Source organism: Chelonia mydas, chromosome 1, assembly GCF_015237465.2.
Source record: "Chelonia mydas isolate rCheMyd1 chromosome 1, rCheMyd1.pri.v2, whole genome shotgun sequence".
NCBI classification, from domain to species: domain Eukaryota; kingdom Metazoa; phylum Chordata; order Testudines; family Cheloniidae; genus Chelonia; species Chelonia mydas.
Genome location: NC_057849.1, coordinates 194,982,654 through 194,998,721, shown reverse-complemented (window position 1 = coordinate 194,998,721; position 16,068 = coordinate 194,982,654). Strand labels below are relative to the sequence as shown.

General features: G+C 47.5%; 3 non-coding genes across 3 annotated transcripts; all 3 read left to right on the top strand.

Annotated features, from left to right (window-relative positions):
• Window positions 1-568: 568 nt before the first annotated feature.
• On the top strand, window positions 569-640 carry TRNAD-GUC. The gene has a single exon. It is a non-coding gene; the product is annotated as a tRNA-Asp (tRNA).
• Window positions 641-1,135: 495 nt separating this feature from the next.
• TRNAH-GUG lies at window positions 1,136-1,207 on the top strand. Its single transcript has one exon. It is a non-coding gene; the product is annotated as a tRNA-His (tRNA).
• A 640-nt stretch (window positions 1,208-1,847) lies between these two features.
• TRNAD-GUC lies at window positions 1,848-1,919 on the top strand. The gene has a single exon. It is a non-coding gene; the product is annotated as a tRNA-Asp (tRNA).
• The last annotated feature ends 14,149 nt before the right edge of the window (window positions 1,920-16,068 follow it).

Here is a 16,068-nt window from a genome sequence, read left to right as displayed (position 1 = left end):
CCGGCAGCTGGTCCCTAGTTTCTGCTTGGAAAGGAAAGTCCATGAGGTACACCCATGAGCAAAAGAGTAAGAGGAATTCTTCCTGGGCGCCAGCGTCCAAAAGCAGCGTATTCCACCCCGGAAACCGTGGTGTTTCGAATGTCCGGCCACTGCGCGTTGAAAGGAAGGATCTGCGGGCCTGAGAAGCTGCAGCCCTCCAGAGGCTCTTCAAAAGCCAAAGGGGCCATGGGTGAGTTTGTGATTTGTGAGTTTGAGGAGTGCGTGAAGTGTGGAAGCGGGAGGGTAGAGAGACCCGGGTGTGAGAGGAAAAAGGTGCTGGGCAGCTCGCCGGTGAGGGCAAGGTCCCAGGCAGGTGTTGTGGGAGGAGCTGTGTAGCCCCCAAAGGCGGCCTGCTGGGCAAGAGCATGCGAGGAGGGCCAGGACTTTTCCCAGGGCTGTTGCTGCAGCCAAAGCCTTTAGGAAGCTGATGAGAGCAAGGGGTGTTGTTGCCTGGTGGGGCCCAGGGTATGGTGTACGCTGCCCTTAGCAGGTTCCTTGGTGCTCTGTGCAGTGGCCAGCCTTGCCCCTTTCCTCGTTAGTATAGTGGTGAGTATCCCCGCCTGTCACGCGGGAGACCGGGGTTCGATTCCCCGACGGGGAGGGTGACCCCTTTTTGAATGGGGGACAAAGAAATGCCGATCATGGCCAGCACATTCCTCGCCGCCTCCTTCTATGGCGCCTTCCGTTCACACCCCACAGTGCTGATGTTCACCTCCAGAGAGACAATTACCTCGCAAGGCCACCCCCGCCTGCTTGCCCCAGCGAAAGCCTCTACATGGCCTTCCGCCATTAGGCCCAGCTTCAGGACCTGCACGTGGGGGCACGTTTCAGAGCGGCAAAAGGAAATACGCTGGCCAGGGGCATGAGGACAATGGCCCAGCCAAATGGGAAGGGACCTGGTCAAGGGGCGGAGGAAGAGAGAAAAACAGACAGGCATCGGGCTGCCCTCCTGTCTTTTTTCCTTTTGTTACAATTTTACGTATGACAGCAATGGGGAGGCTTGAGAAATATCTGTGGCCGCGGGTGAGGTCGGTGGCCTCCCCGAGAGCGCAGAGCTGAGCATTTTCCGCTCAGCTGTGGCATCAGCCAGCAGCTGGCCGTGATCGTATAGTGGTTAGTACTCTGCGCCGTGGCCGCAGCAACCTCGGTTCGAATCCGAGTCACGGCATCCCTTTTTGGTGGGGGATACCCGGCCGCACGCCCAGTGGCTCAGCCTGATTGCGTCCATTTGCAAAGAGAGCCGGCAGCTGGTCCCTAGTTTCTGCTTGGAAAGGAAAGTCCATGAGGTACACCCATGAGCAAAAGAGTAAGAGGAATTCTTCCTGGGTGCCAGCGTCCAAAAGCAGCGTATTCCACCCCGGAAACCGTGGTGTTTCAAATGTCCGGCCACTGCGCGTTGAAAGGAAGGATCTGCGGGCCTGAGAAGCTGCAGCCCTCCAGAGGCTCTTCAAAAGCCAAAGGGGTCATGGGTGAGTTTGTGATTTGTGTGTTTGAGGAGTGCGTGAAGTGTGGAAGCGGGAGGGTAGAGAGACCCGGTTGTGAGAGGAAAAAGGTGCTGGGCAGCTCGTCGGTGAGGGCAAGGTCCCAGGCAGGTGTTGTGGGAGGAGCTGTGTAGCCCCCAAAGGCAGCCTGCTGGGCAAGAGCATGCAAGGAGGGCCAGGGCTTTTCCCAGGGCTGTTGCTGCAGCCAAAGCCTTTAGGAAGCTGATGAGAGCAAGGGGTGTTGTTGCCTGGTGGGGCCCATGGTATGGTGTACGCTGCCCTTAGCAGGTTCCTTGGTGCTCTGTGCAGTAGTCAGCCTTGCCCCTTTCCTCGTTAGTATAGTGGTGAGTATCCCCGCCTGTCACGCGGGAGACCGGGGTTCGATTCCCCGACGGGGAGGGTGACCCCTTTTTGAATGGGGGACAAAGAAATGCCGATCATGGCCAGCACATTCCTCGCCGCCTCCTTCTATGGCGCCTTCCGTTCACACCCCACAGTGCTGATGTTCACCTCCAGAGAGACAATTACCTCGCAAGGCCACCCCCGCCTGCTTGCCCTAGCGAAAGCTTCTACGTGGCCTTCCGCCATTGGGCCCAGCTTCAAGACCTGCACGTGGGGGCACGTTTCAGAGTGGCAAAAGGAAATACGCTGGCCAAGGGCATGAGGATAATGGCCCAGAGTGATAAGAGTGTGACTTTGAGGCGTGTCTGAAGTGTGAAAGCGGGAAGGTGGTCAGAGGAAGAAGGTACTGAGCAGCCCGTCACTGAGGGAAAGCTCCCAGGGAAAGGTGAAAAATTGGGAGAAATGCTGCAGCCTCTGAGAGCACTGAGATGAGTGGGTTTGTTCTGTATTCTGGGTGGTGGCCATGAGTGCATAGTCATTAATACTCTTTGTTGTGTCCATAGCAACCTTTAGTCGAATTCGAGGTGTAGGCTCTCTTGATACATGTCGTGAGTGGATGCTTGTGAGAAGGAACAGGTCCTTTCTCTGAAAGTGTAGCCTCAAGTCTCTATTTGGACAGGGTTACAAAGGATTTAGATACAAACATGTTCAGCTTTCTCGCCACGTCTGAACTTCAGGAACTGAGTATGCAGATCTTCAGAACTTATCTCCAAGGAGGGTTCTAGCCTAGGTCAACATCAGTAGGCCTTGGTGCTTATCTGGTAACTGATATGTTCGAAGACCTCAGAAATAATAACTAGCTTATTCTCAGAATCTCTTCTACAAATGGCAGAACTGAGGCACAAAATGGGAAAGGAATCTCCGCAGGGCAAATAGGGAGGCAGTGGCAGATCTCTAGAACTAGAATCCAGGGTTTTCACTCCCACTAATGTGCTGTGACCACTTGGTCATGCTGCCTCTTCATTATGAAGGAAGAAATCAAACCAATATTATGAACAGAGGACAGAACCAGAACCCGTGGCCACTTCTCTGAGTTGTTATATCAAGTAATAGAGGTGTAGATTTGGTAGGCTCCATCCACTGTTCTCCTATGATCTTGTGGGGGTGTCCAGGTAGAGCATAGGGGAGGAGGAGGTTACGCAAAAAATAATGAAAGAACATAGGGCTGGCCTACAGGATGTAGCTGGATGGCATATCTCCCTTGAGGTATACTGGAGACTGATACTTGTACAGTTTTTTTAATAGTGCCGTGGTAATTGTCAGCTAAAAGGAGTAACTTCTTTCTCTGCACAATGAAACACTATGGACATTAGAAAGTGTGACCTCTTCTAATCAGCAAGGGACAGTACTGTGCAATGCGCACACACACACACACAATAGCAGATGCCGCTCAGACTAACCATCCCAACATAATGTTGCAGCACTAGGTGCAACACTGTCTTAATGTCACTGGAACTTTTCTAGGTGCATGAATTACAGGTGGTACTTGTGAGGTCATCTTTATGGTGTGCTTACCTGGAAAGCAGTTAAACCTTCAAATACCATCTTGTATTCTTTAAATATATCCCAATGTCCTTGTGGTTCTTCCTTTACCATACTCTTTGCACTAAGTTTAAACTTGTCACAGCCTATCCGCCCGGTATAGTTTATGAGTCAGATTATACTACCTGAAAGTCCAGCAAATTTTATATCCCGATACACATAATCCCGGTTGCATTTACCACCTACTTGCATGTTTTCTGCTGAATAGGTTATTGATACTCAAGCTGTGAAGTGGTTTGGCCCTTAAAGTGTTGTATAATTTTACAGACATAACACTGGCCTGTGGTTGTGAATTGAAAAACTGACGGGTTTGTGATCATTAATGAGCAAATCCACATTCCACGCATGCTTGGGAGGCTCAGTACTCAGCATACTGAGGAACAGCTCTTACGAATGCTCATCTGCTTCTGTGAGGGTGAACATCTCTTTGCCATGGGACTCTTCCTTTCCAGAATTACACATTTCGGGAAAATGATTGTATTTGCCACATCTTCAGCATTCTTACCCACACGCATGGCAGTTCCTTATGGTATGGCTACGGCCGCATTTCTAACAACCTTTAATTGCCTCTGACTGCTCTTTTTTTACTTATATTGATCTCAGGCTTTTATTAGCAGCAGGATGCCCACCAGTCCATGACTGCTAGTCTGGGTGCTTACTAAAGGCAGATTTATGCTGCAATGTGTGCACATATTTTTCTGGTTCACCCAGCCCCTTTGATAGTGTTGCAGTCATTTCATCAGCATGACATATATCCCCAGCACATTCAACGGTTAAAGTAAGCTGTGTCTACACTACACAGCTTTTAGCGACACTGCTGGGTTGCTACAGCTCTGCTGCTAAAAGTCGCGCTGTGTACGGCTCTACTCACAACAAAAAACTTCCACCTCCAACGTTTGCGTTGTCAGCCGGAGAGGACTCCTGCCGACAAAGCGTAGTCCACACTGGTGCTTGTCGTCAGCAAAATTTTTGTCTTTCAGGGGATTTTTTTTTAACACCTCTGAAAGACAGAAGTTTTGTCATTCAATTGCCAGTGTAGCCATAGCCTTAGTCTCCTTCAACAACCTAGCTTTCACCGAGAATGGCACAATACTACACACAACGTGGTCTTTAATGAGCGATTCACACACTTCTCCAAATTTGCAAGGTTATGCTGCCAGTTTTAATCAGTCACATATTGGTTTCTGCTTTCCCCATCTGTCTGACTTCTGGTGAAAAATCAGTGCCTTTCACGTGATATTTCTTTGAGGTGCACAGTATGCCTCCAACTTATTCTTTCAGACCTGTATTTTTCTTTCTTTGCCACATCATCAAATTGAAAAGTATGAAACACCTATCTTGCTGCTTCCTCTGTCACAGAAAGAAACAATGCTATTTGCAGCTGTTCATCTTTTTTGTCTGTGCCACTTGCAATGCTGTACCACTCAAATCCTTGCTCCCACCTTCTCCTGTTTTCTGCTCAATTTCCTTCAAACACTAAGTTTCTTGGAGGCTTTAGCTGGCCCATTTAAAAAAAACCCAACTCTTACCATTATAGTATAAAAAAAAATGCTGAAGACTTTTTTAAGTAACAGTAAATACTTTATTTAACTTGCTGCTGAGAACTGTACAGAGTGGTGTGGCTGGCCTGCCTGCCTGGCTCCAGTTCCAACTTGCAAGCAATATGATTCCACTGATAAGGCTCACTACATAATGATTCCCCCATAAAACACCGGGTCACTTTGGTTCCTACGCCAAAGTTTCTACTACAGTAGAACCTCAGACTTACGAACATCTCGGGAATGGTGGTTGTTAGTAACTCTGAAATGTTCGTAACTCCAAACGTTATGGTTCTTTCAAAAGTTTACAACTGAACATTGATTTAAAGTAGCTTTGAAACTTTACTATGCAGAAGAAAAATGTGGCTTCTAACCATCTTAATTTAAATGAAGCAAGCACAGAAAGAGTTTCCTTGACTTGTTAAATCTTTTTTTAAAACATTCCCTTTTTTTTTTAATAGCTTATGTTTAACACAGTATTGTACTGTATTTGCTTTTTTTTTTTTTTTGGTCTTTGCTGCTGCCTGATTGTGTACTTCCAGTTCCAAATGAGGTGTATGGTTGACCGGTCAGTTCATTATTCTGGTATTCGTAACTCTGGGGTTCTACTGTATCATTACAGCGGTGACCAGAAACGATTAGTTCAAATCATTAAGTACAGATTAAAGCTTTGTGACCGTTAAACCACAGATTACCAACATCCCATGTCAAAATATACAAAGTAAATAGCCTTAAATCAAATTCTAGTAAATTCTCAAGCAGCATATTTCTTTCTCTGCCTATCTGGAAATTTCAAATATTATTGATGGAAATATTTTTCATCAGTTTGTGTGCATGTGGTGAAAATTTACTAACATTTACCAATAAATATCTAATCCTTCCAAGCCTAACTACAGACAGACTTCCTTTGTTTCATAAATCCATTAGTTTTAAATGCAAAACATGTTTTGAAAAACTTTTTTTCTTATCTATCCAGCACTTTTAAAGTAGTTTTATTTAATAATTTAAAAAAAACTGTTTTTGTCCATTTGTAATTGGGGTGACAGGGCACTACCAGCAGCACCCCAATCACTGCCATGGCTACAGTCTAAAGAAAGCTGCAGGCCCAGCTGGAGGATCCTTTTTATTGTGGGATTATGAGCACCTAGTGGTAATTATTGGCTAATAAAGTAATTGGGAGGATATAAGTGGAAGGCACAGGAAGCAGGCGGGTGGCTTAGAAGGTGAGCCTGGGCTGAGGAGTGAAGGCTGTGGGGAAGCCTCCATTGCACTGTTACTTTGTAAGAAAAAAATAAATGCACACTTTGGTGAAAGATAACCTCATGTGTGTTTGTGACCGTGCAACTACCCATGAATTGCGCAGGTAATGAGGTACAGTAGGAGGCAATTGAGGCACCCTGTTGTTATACCAATAAAATAAAAACCAGCAGGATCTTATTAAAGGGGAAAAGGCAAAATACCACATTTATTGTGAATACAGAAAGAATCATAGTAAGCAGTTAGTTATAGCTATAACATTCCATTCAATTTCATATTTATTCACACAATCATTCATACAAACACACACACACAGGTTCTGCAAGGTTGTTATCATAGTTACCAGCCTTAGAGTTGCTCATGCCAAGCCACTGGCCAGGTGGCCTGGACATGAGGAGGGAGCAGGGCCTTGTCAGATGCTCATCTGATGCTCCTGGAAGTTGGTTTGCAGAATCAGACCCCAAAGTTCTCACTTTTTAGAGTCTATTTTTATAGGAATTTCTTCCTATGCCAGTCTATGGGAATTGCTTCATCATGCTGTTGCTGAATCAATCAGCAGATAGCACATTCCTGACGGCTCCGCGCTGCTAGATGTTATCTTGTTCTTTGGTTCTCCCGTTCTTGAGGCTGTTGGGTGGATTCCAGTCTGCCCTCTGGGGGTCCTCTGGTTATTTCCACTTGACACCTTCTTCAGCCGGTGGACACTGGATTCTTAGGCTGGCACCTCCCTGATCATTCAGTTATTATCCACACCAGGCATCCATCCACATACATCCTCTATCTCTATTTTAATCACAATTGTTAATACAACAAAAGGGCGGGGAGTCTCTGGGTGCTGTTTCTGTTGTTAGAGTATTGCTTTGAGTCTCTCTCTCTGTGAATTGCTTTGAGAACAGACTCTGTCTTAGAATGTACTAACACAATTAGCAGCTTGCAAGTTTCACACATAGAGGGAGAGAAACAGTACCAAAACCCAAGAGACCTCTTAATTAGTAATACCCTGGAATTTAAACTATGGGGAATCAAACTCATTTGTGATTTTAATACAGAACTTCTTTAATATGATCTAACAATGATGATTGTAGTATTAAATTGCGTGTTTAAAATTGTTTAAAACTTATACCTGTATTAAATTGCTTGTTTAAAATTGTTTAAAACTTATACCTGTATTAAATTGCTTGTTTAAAATTGTTAAAAATGTATATAATGCCTTTTGTCTGGCAAAAAAAAATTTACCTGGAACCTAAGCCCCCCATTTACATTAATTCTTATGGGGAAATTGGATTCGCTTAACATCATTTCACTTAAAGTTGCATTTTTCAGGAACATAACTACAATGTTAAGTGAGGAGTTACTGTACAAAGCAGTACAGACCGACGCATGTTCATTTTCATTATCTGAGTCAGATGCCACTAGCAGAAGGTTGATTTTCCTTTTTGGTAGTCTGGGTTCTGTAGTTTCTGCATCGGAGTGTTGCTCTTTTAAGACTTCTGGAAGCATGCTCCACATCTCGTCCCTCTCAGATTTTGGATGTCACTTCAGATTCTTAAACCTTGGGTCGAGTGCTGTAGCTATCTTTAGAAATCTTTGTGTTTTGTCAAATCTGCAGTGAAAGTGTTCTTAAAATGAACAACAGGTACTGGGTCATCATCTGAGACTACTATAACATGAAATATGTGGCAGAATGCAGGTAAAAAGAGCGGGGGACATACAGTTCTCCCCCAAGGAGTTCAGTCACAAATTTAATTAATGCATTTTTTTTTAATGAGCGTCATCAGCATGGTATAATGTCTTCTGGAACAGTGGCCAAAGCATGAAGGGGCATACGAATGTTTAGCATATCTGGCACATAAATACCTTGCAATGCGGGCTACAAAAGTGCCATGCAAATGCCTGTTCTCACTTTTAGGTGACATTGTAAATAAGAAGAGGGCAGCATTATCTCCTCTAAATGTAAACAAACTTGTTTGTCTTAGCGATTGGCTGAACAAGAAGTAGGACTGAGTGGACTTGTAGGCTCTGAAATTTTACATTGTTTTGTTTTTGAGTGCAGTTATATAACAAAAAAAATCTACATTTGTAAGTTGCACTTTTACGACAAAGAGTACTTGTATGAGCTGAACTGAAATATGCTATTTCTTTTGTTTATTATTTTTACAGTGCAAATATTTGTAATAAAAATATACACTGTGATTTCAATTACAACACAGAATACAATATATATGAAAATGTAGAAAAACATCCAAAATATTTAATAAATTTCAATTGGTATTCTGTTGTTTAACAGTGTGATTAAAACTGCGATTAATCACAATTAAGTTTTTTAAACACAATTAATTTTTTTGAGTTAATCCTGTGAGTGAACTGCGATTAATCGGCAGCCCTAATTTAAATAAATCCAGGCTGGAAGAGGTAGAGTGAGCAGAAGAGAAAACAAGGAAGGTTAGAGCACCTGAGATGTGGGTGAGGGTGAGGGTGTGAGTGGATGCATCTGCAGCAGAGTATATGATCTCTGAGGTTTGCAGCCTTTAGCCCAGTGGTTTTCAAACTTTTTTTCTGGGGACCCAGTGCTCGGGGCAGGGGAGCACGCAGAGCCCTGTGGCCTCCCCACCTAGGAGTCGGAAACTGCTGCTGATCACTTCCGGGGTGCAGCGCAGTGTCAGAACAGGTAGGGACTAGCCTGCCTTAGCCGGGCAGCACTGCCGACGGGACTTCTAACGGCCCCTGACCAGTGCCAGTAACGGTTCTGACCAGAGCCACCACAACCCAGTGCCTTACACTCCGTGACCCGCAGTTTGAAAACCACTGATCTAACACACCACAAAATACCGGACTGCGCTGCACCCTAGCTGCATTACTGACTGGGAGCCGCCAGAGGTAAGTCCACACCCCAATCCCCTGCCCCTGAGCCCCCCCAAACCTGGAACCCCTTCCTGCACCCCAAACCTCTCATCCCCTGCCCTAGCCCAGAACCCTGACCCCTTCCCGCACCTCAACCCTCTGCCCCAACCCAGAGCCCCCTCCCACACCCTGAACCCCCCATTCCTGGCCCCACCCGGCAGCCCTCACCCCTGCTCCCCAACCCTCTGCCCCAGCCCTCAGCCCCTCCCACACCCCAAACCCCTCATTGCCAGCTCCATTGGGTCGCGGGCATCAACAATTTTCTTCAATTGGGTTGCCAGAAAAAAAGTTTGAAAACCACTGTGTTAGATGGATGCTAGCTGAAGATGAACAGCATGTGACGTGCATAGGCGCCAACTTCTCCTCATGCCGGTGGGTGCTCATGCACCTCCACCCCCAGCCCCGCCCTGCCCCCTCCCACCCCTTCCCCCATTCCAATCCCTTCCCCAAAGTCCCCACACCAACTCCGCCCCCTCCCTGTCCCTATTGGACTCCTTCCCCAAATCCCCGGCCCCGCCTCTTCCCCACCTCCCACCCTGAGCATGCAGCGTTCCTGCTCCTCCCCCCTCCCTCTCACAGCTTGTTGCGCCATGGAACAGCTGTTTCGCGGAGGCAAGCTCTGGGAGGAGAAGCAGGGACGGTGCACTCAGGGGAGGAGGTGGAGGCAGAGGGGAGCTGGGGTGGGTGGGGGCAGGGAGCTTGGCTGCTGGTGGGTGCAGAGCACCCACCAATTTTTCCCAGTGGGTGCTCCAGCCCCGGATCACCCATGGAGTCGGCGCCTATGACATTGTGTGAAAACCAGACAATAACTATGCTCTTGAATGAACTCACACCGGAAAATGTTAAAAGGCATTTTAACACAACATCACCTGTGGCACACAGGCACAACATCACCTGTGGGTGAACACTTTTCACAAATTTTGGAGTAGCAGCCGTGTTAGTCTGTATCCGCAAAAAGAAAAGGAGGACTTGTGGCACCTTAGAGACTAACCAATTTATTTGAGCATAAGCTTTCGTGAGCTACAGCTCACTTCATCGGATGCATCCTCACCCACCCACCTAATAGTGAAGGCATTTAAACTATCACTGTTGGCATTTGAGTCAGTGCCATTGAAATTAATGGGGTAGTTCACACCTCAGAGTTATTTTTTCAGGCTCTGTGCAAACTCAGGCAGAGGTCTCTACATATGTTGTATTCCCTGTTCTGAAGGTTTTATTTTTCTCATCCATGCTAGCCAGAGACTTACTGCTTTTAAAATGAGAGCAAAGACAGTAGAAGAGTTGAGAACTCCCCACCCTGTCACTGCTGCTAGCCAGTCCTTTGCAGCCCCACACTTTGGGAATGCTGTTTTAAAGTAAATATGTGGGGCTATATAGCTTCTATGAGGGGGTGGCATGCTTTTTAGCTTGTGTAGGCAGACCTAGTTGCACACACCAGGGGCTCCTTACACTCCTCCATTCCCCCCCGCAACTCCCGGTGTCCCACTCTCCCATCCCCCTCTTTCAGGGACTCCCCATTACTTCTCCCACTCTCCCCCCTAGCAGGTGTTGTGTACACCCCTCTTCCCACATCAGGGTCCTCCATTCTTTTCCCCATGCCAGCAGCCCCACATGCGCCCTCATTCCCACTTCCCTGCATGCCCTCTAGTCCCCTCGTCCTCCCAGGACAGGGGTTCTGTGTGCCCTCACTCCTCTAAACCAGGGTCCTCCTATCCCTCACCCCCAACCACCAGAGGAATGTCCCCATTCGCCCATACCAGTCTCCCCAGAGGTTCTGCCAGGGGTTCTGTGTGCCCCCTTTCCCCCCTGACCCTCCACAGCAGGGTCCCCCATTCTCCCTACCTTGCCAGGTGCTCCATGCGTCTCACCACCTTTCTTCCCTCCCACAGTGGAAGGGAGGTGTGGAAAGCAGGCAGAGTAGGCTGCGGTTGGGGTGAATGTCAGCCTCTCTTGATTTCCAGTTTGCACCGACCCTTCCCTCCTTGCTCTAATCCCCCTAATGGCCACCCTGAATAGTGGCTCTCACCGCACGTCCCCCCCCTTTCTGAGAAGGGAAGGGTGAGCAAACCTCTATCCAAACTTTCCATGAAAGAACGAGCTAGCGAAGGAATTGCAATACCAACACAAACCAAGACTCACCAGCCCTAGGGAGGCCAGGGTCGACTGCCTGAACCTTCAGCCTCCTTGTGCCAGCAGCATTGCCACCTCTCTCTGTTTTTTTACAAGCGCCATGCTTTGGGCAGGGGCTGCAACGTGATGCTGGGAGAAGCTCCAGGCCTCTCAAACAAATTGGAGCCTTCCTGCTCCTCCCCTCCCTGCAGCACCCACCTAGAAGTAGCAGAGAGGGCTGAAGAAGAACTGCTGAAGCTGCCCACTCCAGCCTGGCAAGGGGGAAAAGGGACCCGGCTGCAACACCCAGCCTCGCAGGGTGCGTGTGTGTGCAGATCCTGAGGAGGAGCAGAGGTGAGGCTGGGAGTGCTAGGGGCCGGGCTGGGTGGGGGGCTGAACTGATAGCAGTGGGGGCAGAATTAATTGCTGATCAGGAGGTGGACAGCTGTGGGGGTGAGAGCTGCTGCAGAAGGGGTCAAAAATCATCTTATCCAATACTTCTGGGAGAGTGGGCTACACTGATTGTCACACACACACACTGGATGGATAGGGGGAATTCAAAAATCCAGACAGACCAAAAAACCCCACCATATAGTATTTTAAAAAACAAAAACTAATCATGATTTTATGGAGGTCCAGAGATCTTTGACCTTTTGAGGCTTGCAATAGTGGGACCTAGCTAGTGGACCATGTTTCCTGTCTCCTAGCTGGACATTTCCCAATCCTCAGGCTCACTACCTAATCACCATGCACTCACTGTTCTTTCAATCTCCCCTTCCTGCCCCCCCCCCCGCCACCTCTTTCAAGATCTGTCATTAAATCCTGATAGTTGGGTGCACGTCAGCCTCTCTTCTCTGTTCCCCCCAGGAAGAATCACAAATGTGGTCCTGCCCCAGCTGCATGAAAGTGCAAGGAATGAGGTGCCCGTCCCACAGGCAAAGTGCAGGGAGACTCTGGGCATTAATTTGTACAGATAATTTGCTAATATTGAAGGACTCAGGTTTCAGAAAATGGAAGGCCAGGGCCGGATTTACACCTTATGGGCCCCTGGGCACAGGATCTTCAGCGCTCGCCCTGCCTACAGCTGACCTTCATGTTGCACACAGTTTTTGAGAGGTAAGGCGCCCCTAGAACACCAGCGCCCCTAGCATGGGTGGCCAGTGACTCGGCTGTTGGGAGAAGTTAGTCCCCAGCCCCTCCCCTTGTGCCCAAAGCCCCTTCCCACCTTTTCTACCCTCTCCTCTCCCTCACCCCGCAGGAGCCAAAAACACCCCCACAGCGGCCTCCTTCCCAGCCCCAGCAGCTGCACGGCCCCAGTGCCCCGGTCCCCAGTGCAGTGAGCGGCATGGCCGCAGCTCCCCCGCTGGCCCTCGTGTGCTGTGCGGTGCGGCCGGAACGCCCCCAGCCTCGGTGTGCCTGGTGGGCAGCATGGCCTGAGCGTCAGCATGGCCTGAGCCAGCCTGGGCCAGGGCAGAACACCAGGAAGGGCAGGAGGGGACCTGCAGGCAGAGTGTGGGCAGGCCACGCCAGGCTGTTTGGGGAGGCACAGCCTCCCCCAGCCTACAACACTTGTCGCCCATGGCCTCTAGGCACGTGCTTTGTTGCAAGGATAGGTTCCTGGGTTAGTGGTTCTGTTGTGTGGTGTGTGGTTGCTGGTGAGTATTTGCTTCAGACAGCCCCCCAACCTGAACCAAATACTCACACACCACACAACAGAACCACTAACCCAGGAGCCTATCCTTGCAACAAAGCCCGTTGCCAACTGTGTCCACATATCTATTCAGGGGACACCATCATAAGGCCTAATCACATCAGCCACCCTATCAGAGGCTTGTTCACTTGCACATCTACCAATGTGATATATGCCAGCAGTCGCCAGCAATGCCCCTCTGCCATGTACATTGGCCAAACCGGACAGTCTCTACGTAAAAGAATAAATGGACACAAATCAGACGTCAAGAATTATAACATTGAAAAACCAGTCGGAGAACACTTCAATCTCTCTGGTCACTCGATTACAGACCTAAAAGTTGCAATTCTTCAACAAAAAAACTTCAAAACCAGACTCCAACGAGAGACTGCTGAATTGGAATTAATTTGCAAACTGGATACAATTAACTTAGGCTTGAATAGAGCCTGGGAGTGGATGGGTCATTACACAAAGCAAAACTAATTCCCCATGTTCATCCCCGCCCCCGACCACCACCAGTCCTCAGACGTTCTTGTCAACTGCTTGAAATGGCCCACCTTGATTATCACTACAAAAGGTACCCCCCCACCCCCGGGGCTCTCCTGCTGGTAATAGCTCACCTTAAATGATCACTCTTCTTACAGTGTGTATGGTAACAGCCATTGTTTCATGTTCTCTGTGTATATAAATCTCCCCACTGTATTTTCCACTGAATGCATCCGATGAAGTGAGCTGTAGCTCACAAAAGCTTATGCTCAAATAAATTGGTTAGTCTCTAAGGTGCCACAAGTACTCCTTTTCTTTTTGCAAATACAGACTAACACGACTGCTACTCTGAAACCTGATTGAATACTGTGGATGCTGTAAATCACTCAAAGGGAAAAAGCATGATGAAACTGATCTGGGGAAACTCAGCCAATGCACTCAACCTTTGAACTGCTCCAGAGAGATGAGGAAGCAAAAGGCATAGCTCTCTGGCTAGCCCTTTGTGGGAATTCCTGCCGAGACTCACAGCAGTGTGTTCATGGGGGCTGTTATAACCATCCAGATTTCCTTAGTGAAGGGATTTGGATTAACACAACAACCCCAGCAAAGTCTCTCTGTTGGGGCTGGGTGACCCATTCTTTAGGGCTTGTCTACACTACCGCACGGGGTCAATCTAAGATATGCAACTTCAGCTACGTGAATAGCATAGCTGAGACAGCTGACACTCTCTCATTGACTCCAGTACTCCACCAGAACGAGAAGCACAAGTGGAGTCGATGGGAGAGCGCTCGGCGGTCCATTTATCGTGCCAATCGACCCCCGCTGGATCGATCACTGGCCACCGATCTGGCAGGTAGTGTAGACAATCCCTTAATTTGCTGATATCACTGATGATAAAGTTTCTTGAAAATTACATAGCAGCATGTGAAATGGCCTCTTTTTTGAAGCAAGGCCTCTTAACTGCTGGGTTGAAAATGGTTATGGGAAAAGCCAGGAGAAGTGGGAGTGGCTGCTTGTTTCTGTAGCTTGGGGGAAATAAATCTGCTGGCAGCAGAAATAAAACTAATTGGAACAAACAGCTAGTAGAATTCAAACCTGTACCTTAACCCTTCTCAGCCATAACTACTTGGTACAAGCAGGTACTTGCTTCCTTCCTGCTGATGTCTCTACAGCCTGGTTCTTTCTGTGAAAAATACATCCATACTTTTCTTAGCTCTAGCTCTTACTAACCTGAGGCTACATTTCAGCACGTCAAGGAAGTCTCTGAAATTTCATCAAAATTCTCTTTTAGTTCGCTAATTTTAAATACTCAAGACTTAAAATGTGGAGGAAAATATTTAGGGGAAGGTGAGCTGCTGGCTACTTGGAGAGAATGTGTGGGTTTACAAGGAGGGAGGGAAAGTGAGGAAATCACATTAATTCTTCTTAATAATTCACTGATTGAAAAACTCAGATCTCTTCCCAGCTACCTGTCTCCTAGAGCAGCCTAGGAAATGCAGGGTCCCATGCTGGTAGATTGTGGCATTTTCTGTTCAGAGAATAGGGGACTTTCCTCATCTACAATACTTGCTGGTTGTTTCCCTTTAATCAAAGAAATGAACAGGCTGCTCTTGCCTAATGCAATCCATGGAGTAAAATCCTGGAGCAATGGATAACTCTCTCCAAGGTCAAGGCTGGGATGGAGCATTATCAGCAGTTTTATCCCCTCTAATTTCACATTAACTCAACTGATGGTCAACTATGTCTTCGGCACAGTTATGTCAGAGAAGAATTCACCCCCCCAGTTTAGGGGTCCTTAAGTTGAATGCTGGAAATATCAGAGGTTCTCTTTTGCTAAAGCTTCCTAATTTTAGCAAAGTGGGGGAAGTTGCATCTCGAGAAGAGATTGGTGCAGCAACTCTACCTTTAGCTCTCTGAAAGATGAAGCCTTGAATAATCTCTGGGAAGCGTGATAACCCAGGATCTCCTGTTTACTAAGCAGGGGCTTCTAGCACTACCAGCTGGACCCTCTGACCTGGTATTCCATGGTAAATACTGCCAGCCCCAGATGTCATTATTGAATGCTTTCGTGGCTGTTCAAAAAAGGAAGAGTTAAGTTTTCATTATACTTAGTGCAAAGTCACATTGATAACACCCCATGTAAACATCAAATCTTGGTGCAGGGTCACGACAGTCAGGAACATTAAGATAAGTGGATGGAGAGGACTGATTCTGTAGATCACCCCAAAACAAAAAACATGGTGAACTTCATATGGGGCAAAAAAATCAGCTAATGAAATCAACTTGTCCCAGAGAGATCAAGGGAAGAATGTAGGGCAGAGCTAGCCAATCTAGTCCTTGTGGTTACTGCCAAGGCTCAGAGACCCCCACTATCTAACATGCCTTGTTTCTGCTCCAGTTGCTGGGCTCCCCGCACTTAGGGCAATTAGATAGCATAATCTTCCCAGGAAAGCCTCCATCTAGAAGGGGCATCTTGTCTTAGAGTAATTTGCTCGTAGCACTAGTTATGAAAATCAGACCTTCCTCCCTTTACAGCATCAGCCAATATGTAGCAAATCCTATACGTTTATTGCCAACCCCAAGTGATCAAAACAAATGAGTCAGCTGCGAAATATCAGGAGTG